Here is a 10,941-nt window from a genome sequence, read left to right on the forward strand (position 1 = left end):
ATGTACGATGCAAATACAAGATTAAAGATACAAAATACAGGGCTTTATACTATACATGTTTGTATTTGCATTTTCCAAACTGAGCCTAAAGTTCTGAGTAGAGGTAGAGCCCAAACCGAATTTTCCTAATCCATTGTCATTCTTGCACCGTTATGTTTAATGAAGGCACCAAATCGAACTAACAAGGTTGAATAAAAAATTCTGATTAATTGAATCGGTTGGTTTGGTTTTGGTTCAATATTTTCAAAAAACCAAAAGTACTGATTTGGTTTCAATTAACCAATATAAAAAAACCGGCAGTTAACCGAACTGACCGGTATGCATATATTATACATCATACGCATATTTATATATTGTATATATTTTATATTATCTATATATTATAAAATTATATAGATATGTATTATATACAAATATATATTTATTTACAATATATTATAAATATAAAATTTTAGAAAACCGACGAATCAAACTGATAATTAATCGAACTGGTCAACTGATTAAATAATTAACTTTGATTTGGTTTTGATTACCGATTTTCTAAAAATCGATAATACCAGCTTAATTTGAAAAATAGGCCTTAATCAAACCGTAAACACCCCTAACAAATCCTATTAGAATGATACGTTTTTAGATTTATAACCTTTTCAATGTTCTTTTTCCAACTCAGATTATAACAGCTATCAAACCCTAAACTAAAACCAACTCCGTAGGACTATGTTTTATGAGAATGATTCAATATACACCGAATCCTATTATATCATCTATCAAGTTTCCTAAACTAAAAATCTTTTTATGAATCCTAAGAGACATAACCTTCCATCCAAGAAATTATGTTGCATCGATGGAGTGATGTAGAATCAGGATTGCCCTACGTCAACTATATATTCATTACCTGTCCCGTAGCTAGACAGGTAGGGATGATTGTGGATGAATCATTGCTCGGATCAAAAGAGCATAATGATTAAAAGAGCATAATGAGACATTAACCCAATGGTGGAAAAGAATGGAAGGAAACAATGTCCATATCACTGCCCAAATTTTAGGGAAAGGAGTTGCTTTCTTCTATGGTTTATACTTTATATGGAAGCGCAACGTAACGAAAAAGTCCTTCAGGGGGCCCAATTTAAGGGTGGCATCCATCCAACATTTTTACCAGCTATTCGATATCAGTTCGTGAAAAGTTTGGTTCAGTTTGGTTTTAATTAAGTTTGGATTCGAATAGTTCGGTTCGTGAAAAGTTTGGTTCGGTTTGATTTCAATTAAGTTCGAGCTCGAGTCCAATTCAGTGGTTCGATTATTAAATGAGTCGAGTTTGAGCCTATTAGAGCTCGGCTCGTGAGGCTCGCAAGCCGGTTCGAATATATATATATATATATATATATGATAATTATTAATTATTATAATTCTTAATTTTTTAAATATAAAATAAAAAAATAATATATATAATTTTTATTTTTATAAAATATTTTTCTCAAAATTGAGCTCGAGCTTATGAATTTTTTACTCGAGCCGAGCTTAAGCTCAAGATTCTAGCTCAAACTGAGCTCGAGCTTGAGCTCAAGCCTTGTAGAACAGTCTAGAGCCGAGCTCAAGCTTGGTACTATTCGGCTCGGCTTGACTCGAATCCACCCATACGGCCCAACTTCTATTGTAGAAAGAGCAACTGTGGCATTAGTGTTCGTGAAAATCATTTAAGAATTTGGACAAAGAAAATCGAATTAATAACCGAACCTAGGTTGAGATGAGGTGATCCCCCAAAAGGTTCAATTTCAATCAAAATGAATTTGGGATGCCTCAGCTCATATTTAGATCTTCAACCCACAGGAACCCTATTCACACCTACCCATGCCTCACTACAGTTGTACATTGAGAGCATTTCCCTTATTTGCATGTTATCATTCATGGAGAGATGTTCAATATACAACTGTAGTGTCATGTGGGTAGGTGTGAGTAGGAGATCTGAATTGATACAATTAGTGGTAGATGCTCTCTTGAGTCACAATGGAAAGATTATATTTGCTAGTGCAGGATACTTGAACACAACCATCAAGATAGAATAAATTGGGAAGCAAGGAAAGTTCATGAACTTATAGTGTCAACCAACCGGCTTTTCGGTAGCTGATTCACTCTAACATTGACCTGAAATTGATTTTTGCAACCACCGATTTGGGGAAAAGGGAGGTTATTAGTGGTGTGTGGCACCAAATACCAAAACAAAGACCGAAAGAGACTCAAAGATTGTTGGGATGTGCATATGCAACCCCAGCTAAGCAATGCAAGAAAATGGACAAGAAATGCCGAACGGAGATCAGATATTCCCAGAGTTGAAGAAAGAAGGAAACCAGACTGCTTATTGGCTTTCTCACTTTGATCAAAATGGTGAGTTGGGGACAGAATCTTCACCTAAGATTTCCCCTAGTATCTTCGGTATATCTGTAATATGGATATGTGGGGCAGAACAAAAACGTAATATATTTTACCACTCTCGTTAGGTGAAAAGTTTCAACCCAAACTCAGGAGTTTGGTTTCAGTCAGGGCAAATCCCGTTTGAGCAGTCTTTATTGCCTTGCATTGAAAATATCTCTTTACTTATATGCTTTATTTTCTGAAAAATATTCTCAATGCAAAATTGAGAAAGGCTCTTAGAACAGTGTGGGCATAGGTTTGCCCTGATAGAAGCCGATCTCCAAACCCAGAGTTCCTCCAAGTAAAAAATTATGTATATATATCATTCAGCCACACATTGGAAGCATTTCCTGTATGTGTATGTTTATTTAATTTCATGAGTATATATAGTATGTATATAGTTTTTACTTGCAAAGAATCCCATCCCGACCTGAACTGCTTATTCATGACATAGTAAGGGTGTAACTTGGAGGATGGGTTTAGGTTCAACTTTTGCAATGGACCTAATCTAAAACCGAAGCCTGAAACGGTATAAAATGCTCCTTGTAGTCCTCTCTTTGTTTTTAAAGCTCAGTTTAGAAGAAGTACAAATCATGCTTTTTAAAAGCGGATCAGACTGTACGGTCAAGTCAGAAAAACTGGGAACCAGTTAGGTGACCAGTTCCATTTTACCTCAGAATCATTATTTTCTCCAAAACCGTTGATTTGGTCAGCAAACTGCTGACCCATGTGATTGAACCGTTCAACGGTTTAGTTGGTTTTTATTTATTTTTTAAATAATACTTTTTATCAGAACAGATCGTCTATTCGCTTGGAACAGTCAGACCATTCGACCTAGAAACCAGACCCCAGGTTCGTTGTCCTCTTTCTAAATTGAGCCTATTAAAATTTCTATGATCGATGGAGTAACTTGCAAGGGAATTGTATTGAACTTTTTTTTTTTTTCTTTCCGGCGGGGTGAATGAATCAGTTGTGGTCCAATTGGCAAAACATTGCATCCACAGTGTGGGAAAATAAAAGCCTTTTTAATAGTAAAAAGTTAATTTGCAATAGCGACCTGGGCGTCCAACACATGGTCCTTTTCTTTTATGAGTTTCCCCCAAGAGCAAGATTCATGAATTGGATCACACCAATCGACCGGGCAGTTCAACTATTCGACCTGCCAACTCAACTCATTAAAGTTTTGTACCGTTTTGGCCACACGAATTCTTTATATTATGTTATATCATTCTATCCAACAATGTTATCTTTATTGTTAAAATATGGGCTCTCAAAGAGTTGACATTCTAGGAAGCTTTCTTTATCTTGTTCACTGATGAACCATTCCTCATTTTTCTTGCATTTTTAAGCTTTCTTTCATCTCTAATCCGCATTCTTCACTGAATCAGTCATCTAATCCGCTAGGCTGGATAACAGAGAGGCTTCTAACTTTATAAGGTGGACCCCATGTATGATATAATTAAGCTATGTTTAGTAAAAATAGTTCAGGTTCATAATATAATTTTAGGATGCATATGAAGACTATCAAAGGTTTTTTGTCAGGGTAATGTGGCTCTTTATATTCGGGTTTAGGGATAAGGTGGATTGCGTCTCAATAATTTTTTTCCTCACTTTTGAGAGTGGTTAATTAATGAAATTTTATGGTAGTAGCCCCTCACCTAAAAAAACTCGTAATTAAGGGTGTCAATGGACCGGCTTTGGATTGGACTCTGTTCAATCTAAAAATAATTTGGACGGACCAATAAGATATATTGGATTGGATCAATTCGGTTTAACATATTCATTAGATTGAATTGGACCTGATCTATCCATAATAAATTTATATTAGATTGGGTTGGATTAAGCCAACATTTGATCCATTAATATAAGATAAGAATATAAGTGTCAATGAATCAGGTTTGGGTAGAAAGCAATCTAAATCAAAACAAATTTGAACAGATTGAACCGGTCCAAAATATTCATTGGATTGAATTGGGCTTGATCCATTTATAATAGATTCACATTGGATTGGATCGGATTGAACCAAATCCAGTCCAACTAACACCCCTACTTGTACTAAAATGTTAGTCAGTTAAAAGGGATTGTCCACTTCAGCCTCTTTGAATAGTCCATTCAGAACACTTCAGAGCAACTGAACAAACGTAGAGTCCATTTAGGAAGGCTTTTTGTCTTGGACTGAGTTGCCTTTACGAAGTCACTTTGAACAAAACTATTAAAACTAACTCGATTATTGGAAAGTCAGTTAAAAGAGGTTGTCCACTTCAGCCTCTTTGAGTAATTCATCCTGAACCCTTGAAAGCAATTGAACCAGTTTAGAGCCAGCCCATTTAGGAGGATTTTAGCTTAGACTAAGCTGCTTTTATTAAGTCACTTTGAAGAAGCTAATAAAACTAATTTGATTGGAAAGTCAATTAATTTCATGATTGAACAAATTAATTAAAGTATATTATTATATTGGGGTTTTCTGGTTTTTCCACCAAACATATTTCATGATTGAACAAATTTCATGTGGGGGCCACCTTGTAAATTAAGCCACGAAAGCCCTTCCAGAGGGGCATTTAGCTGCACATTCAACTTGGCCATTATTCCTAACGGGCCCCAACCCAAAAGCCTTATTAATTGAAACAGTTAGTTAGCGAACTGATTAATTTCGTGAACCATTTCGAAAGCATTTAACTGGACTATTTATGATAGTAGAAGGTTAAAAGACTCATAAAAGAAAAAAGAAAAAGAAAAGGATAACGTAAACAGTGGTTTTGCATAACTTAACAAATTTCTATTTCTTAGTGGGGAATAAACTAATTAATTGTGAACTGCAAGTGCAAGCATGGTGGTGGACAACCTAAACGGCATTGTGGTCCTGCTGAAATTCAACCCAACCACCATTTACACAGAGCTCTGGAAAAAGCGTGTGCATTATAACAAGCTACGTCATATCACTCCAAAGACTCCAGCTTTTGGTTAGAGACCTTTTCGACATGAATGAATGCCAAGGACCCATCAACCCAATTTTATATTATGAAGTCGGCCGGAGACGGGAGTGCTTTTGGAATGGGAAAAGGATAGGATCCCAGATATAGATATTTCAAAATTGAGATCTCACAAGGCACAACCTAACCCTTTGACGATCGATGATCGAGAACTCGAGATATGGAAGAATTAATATTGTTTGGTTCAGCTAATATTTGCAAAGAATAATTAGAAAGATAATGTAGTAGTCTCATCTCATATGGTATCTAAGTGGAGGAGTGCAAATGGTATCTGAAAATCCGACTTCATATTCAGGATTTGACATGATTTAATTAGAATTTGGATAGCTTTTAATATGATCATAGGTTCAGTTGGATTCAGATATTAAAATTATACTGTTTAGTTTAACGGATCAAATTTGGATATACCTGATAGTGATAAATTTATCTTCATATATAATCTATTTCATTCTAATAAAATTATATTATATGTTATATTATTTTCTTAATTAGATTCGAATTAGGATATGAATTGCTTGGCTTTAAATTCAGAGTTGAAAACAAAAAACAAAAAGGAAATGTTTGATCTCTACATCCATGGACGTCATGAGATGTTAACACTCAACTGTTTGTCACTTGGAAAAGAAATCTTGGGATGAAATGAAACCTCTCCTCTAATTGATCCAATGGCCATCTGTGTCAACTTCAGTTGCCTCCTTGGAGCCAACATCTGTAACAACAGTCAAAGTACGTAGGTTGTTTTGTTTGATGACTTTCATCTTTGGTGTTACTGTAGCAGCTTTCATTTCGTGCATTGTTGTTTATAAGGAAGGGGGAGGGAAAGGCAAACAGGCAATAGCTCGTGGACATGACATGGGCTATGGCCTATGGGGTCTGCCTCATTAATGCTTCTGGCCCCAGCCTTTATCCTTGTTATTTAACTGGGTTCCAAAACCAAAAGGAATCAGGATGCTTTCCTCCCCTTTCTGGTTTAGTTTCTATGGGTTGGGATGAAAATGTAATGCACAGCTGCTGCACAAATCACAATCACCTCATTTTAAATTGTTAATGCGTCAAAATGGAAGGAGTAGAGTAGATGATCAAACCCTCGCATTAATGTAGTCGGTGTAAAGCTTGTATACGTGGATTAAAATCACCAATAGTTGGAAAGTGGTGAGTATTGTGTTTGGGTTCTAGATCCTATTTTCGCTCTACAAACAAACAGAGAGATTAGGCAGATGACCTGTAATCGAACTAACTTTGGTTAACAAACAAACGGAGAAAAGACCGAGTTTATTTTCCAAGTTCCAACCAACGCTTTCATGCTAAAGTCATGTCCAATAAACAATTAAAAGGATTTCGTGGTGGCTGGTCTTGGGTGTTGGGTCCTTCTTTGCCTTTCTCACTCAGATAGGAATTGTGCCAAACCAAACACCCGGGTTGAAGTAAGCGATGGGTTTTCTCCCAAGGAATGTTGATTGTTGAATGGTTTTCTCTGACATTCAAAACCCAGTCAATTTACATGCTGCTAGTGCTAATGCTCTCTATCCCTCAACAAATATTTAATGAACAGTGATATTTATAATTTATTACCTGGGAATTAATGTAGCCTTGGAATTACAAAATACAAATCGTGGGCGTTCCCGTTTCAATTTCTTGAGACTCTTGAAGTTGAATATATTATCTTTTAATCGGTATTCATTTCAAGATTTCCCTATAATTAATTAATTTTGAGAAGTAATTTATATGTGTATCGTACTATTGTAGAGTGTAATAAGTGATCACAAGAAGTGTCAAATGTATCTTCCGTACGCTGAGCCTGAGGTTGACAGAAATTAATACACAAAAATGTTGAAAAGGCTGAGAAGTTTTTCAAAACGGGTTCTAACTTCTAAGAGGCCGAACGATAATGAGTTTGTTGGATAAATAAAGAAAAAAAAAAGAGAGGAATAGAAAATCCATGCCGTTGCCGCGTTGGACGGAATTGAGATTCCCATTTAAATCCATTAAGTTTCTGAGAACGTCAAATCAGTTAGGTGGCCCACCCCACCTTGACCTCCGCCCAATAAAATAACAAAGGGTTCGATCATCAAACATCGCTACCGTTTAAATCCATTAAGTTTCTGTTGTTTTAACATTACGTTCAAATTGGCGGGAATTTATTACGAGTTTCCTTTTCTTGGAATTAAAAAAAAAAAAAAGATTCCCATTTGAGGTTGAGCGCCAGAGCCCCATGTCATCGGTCGATGCAAACTTGCAAATGCGGTTTCTGCCTTTTTTCTCAAAAGCATTGCTCCCTTTTTCGTCCTTCTATCCATGGAAACTTTCGCCGTTCATCCATCCAAATGTAAATGTAAGATTGCAAATGAATCGGATGGGATTTGAATCGATTCAACAGTATGTAAATCAGATTTGATCCGATCAAATATGATTGGACTCGATTTGAACTCAAATTCTATTGGATGTCTGAATCTGATTTGATCCAACTTATTTTGTTTAAAAATTAATAAATTATTAAAAAATAAAATATACTAATTTAAATAAAATTTATAAAATATAAATATATTTTAATTATTTTTATCACATATATATATATATTTTTTTTATTTATTTATAAAAAAATAAATAATATAACAAATTTATAAAAAATACAATATAAATAATATATTTATAAATATATAAGACATTGAATCGAATAGGGGGTGATCCAAATCCAATCCAATCCAAAGATTCAATCAGGAGTGATCCAAAATCGACCAAATCAGATCTCGGATGATGATACGATCCATTTGCACCCCTATCCAAATCCAAGTCCAAGTCCAAGTGAATCTCTTTTCCTTAGTAAGAAGATTGATCGATCGATCTTTCATGGTATGGCATACTATAGGATATCATACATGCGCACATCTAAGATGCAATGATCAAGTGTCCCAGGTCCAGCCGTCCAGGTCCATCACTTGTATACCATAGATTATTGAGGCCCGGGCCCATTATTAATAACATAATAACACTTACAGTCTTACACTTCGGTTGGTTGCACAGATTGCAAAATCCCAAATCTTTGGTCTCTCTCTCTCTCATTTGGGAAACAAGAAGCTTAAAACTTGGCGATTGGCAAATGAGGTAGTGACGAGATGGGATATGCTCCTCACACTTTGGTGCCTCACATGTACATCCAGCATGCATAGATGTTCCCAATACATGGTAGTATGTACATGTGAGGCGCGTGTGAGACGCCATCTGTGAGGAGCAGATCGGTCTCGGGTAATGACTAGGGAAGACTGAAGAGAGAGAGCTACCAAACTCTGTGATGGGTGTAATAATAATGGCAAGAGTGGAGACTGAGAGGAATGTGCCCCACAATGAACCGGGATCTCCTCCTCGCATGGGGGCACCTTACATGCACATTGACCATACATGCTAGCATCACCCGTAAATAATAACTTATGGGAGCAGATTCGGTCTCCCCGTTAACAGTGTAAATATGTTACTGTGTGGTATTGCTTTTTCAACCTCTCAGGACAATGATTGTAGCATACACTACACACATGGAGCATGACTGAGTGTGGGACTGGCCGTATCATATTGGCTCTATGCCCCCCCCGGGCATTTTTATGGAGAGGACCGAAGAGAGGCCTTTTTGACTGTTCTGATATCATTTCATGAATTACATGTGTGGAATTCAGCCTCCTCCATCTCCATATTTAGGAGTGCTTAATTACGTTAAAAACAAGTGTTTATTCAGTTTTTGAATAAGTATTTATTTGCATTTGACATTTAGTTTTTTCAAGCATTTATTTTGTTTCTCCGACAAGTATTTAAATAAGTAATTGGGACTCTTTTGTCCCTTTTTTTTTTTTCAAGACATCCAATTCAAAGTGAATGAATAAAAGTATTTTCGTAAAAGTACTTTTTGTAGAAGTGTTTTTGTAAAAGTACTTTTATAAAATCACTTTTATGTAAAAGTACTTTTACAAATGTGCTTTCATTAAATTGCTTTTGTAAATGGACATAATTGGTATTCTAAAAATTTACCATGGATAATTTTGGGAGTAAAAATTTGAATAACTGCTTATTGTATGAACACTTAAAAAAAGGTTGGAAATATGGGCTTAAAAAATAAGCCCTTGTTTTTTAAATAATCATTTATTTTGGGCTTATTTTCCAAGCACCAATAAATGCTTAATGGTGTGGTCCCCACCCAAATAAGCACTCGTTTCGAATAAACACTTATTTTTAAGCATTCCCAAACATGGCCTTAGATTCTTGCACCCCTCTCTCTCTATTTCCATGTTTGTTGCACAGTTTTATTGTTTGTCCATGTCATGTGGTCAAGCCACTGTGTGCTTAAAACACGCTTCTTGTATTTCAAATTTTAATCCTAGTCTCCCAAATCAACAAACCCATCATCCATAGGTTGTGTTTAGTTGAGGTGTAAAATCAAACCATGTAAACTTTACGCCTTGGTTCGATTTTGCAAGCGTTTGGATAGAGTGTATATTTAAAACTCCATTTTGAAATACTTTTACACCAATAATTGATGTAAAAAATACATCAAAATTATCTATGTAAAACTACCTATTTCTACCATCGAAGTGAAATTCCTCTCACTCTAACTCTCTCTTCTCCATTTCTCCGTCTACTCCATCTCAACACCTTGCTCGTGGTTTCTCTCTCATCGGCACCACTCTTAGATCTCTCTCACTTGGTAGTGGCATAGTTGGCCTTCTCGACAACGACCTTGGTCACATTGACAACGAAAGCTTCAAGCTTCTTTTTAGCATACAAGGTGAAGTGACGACAGCTACTTAAATAAATCCCCTCGCAACCATGGTCGTCGAAGGGAAGGGTAAAGTGCACCGTGAGCCACACCTCTTGCTTGCTGCCCAAACAGCCTCTTAGATGCATCCGTTTAGGCAACCTTCACTTCCTCCCGTCTCATCTTGTACGCCTTTGCCATTTTCTCCGATCTTCATTCCTCTACTCTTTCTCTCGCGTTCGGTGCTTTGCAGTAGAGCGAACTGTGAAGATAAGCATCGAGAAAAGAGCCATAGTCTATAGTCTACAGGTAAGCAGACACATCAAACCGTTGGATCGGGATTATTGCATCACATAGGATTGTTGTGAAGTGCATATTGGTGTATGGTTGGATATTTACACCGACGCCTATCGACAAAAAAAAATTTTAAATTTATGCCTTGACAACCAAACATGATTAGTGTAAAAATTCAAAAACAACGGTTTCAATTTCTATTCATCACTGAAATGGTTCATATTTAAAATTGAATTTACACCTAAAACAAACATAACTTTAAGGGGTGTTTTATGACGTGAATTGTTTTTCTTGTTGTTACTCTCAAAAACAAAACAAAACCAACTTGTTGAAAACCAATTGATTTTTAAAACAAGGAGCACAGAAAAACATGGCATTCTTTTTGTATGTCTTTTATGTTTCTAAAACTGAAACCAAGAAAATATGTTATTGAACTCCTGTTTCAATAAACATGTTTTTATATGGTTATTCATTTTTTGTTTCTTTTTTCAAACCCCAAAGCTGAATTCA

Source organism: Nelumbo lutea, chromosome 5 (genome assembly GCF_056320005.1).
Source record: "Nelumbo lutea isolate HS-2025 chromosome 5, American lotus-T2T, whole genome shotgun sequence".
NCBI lineage: Eukaryota > Viridiplantae > Streptophyta > Magnoliopsida > Proteales > Nelumbonaceae > Nelumbo > Nelumbo lutea.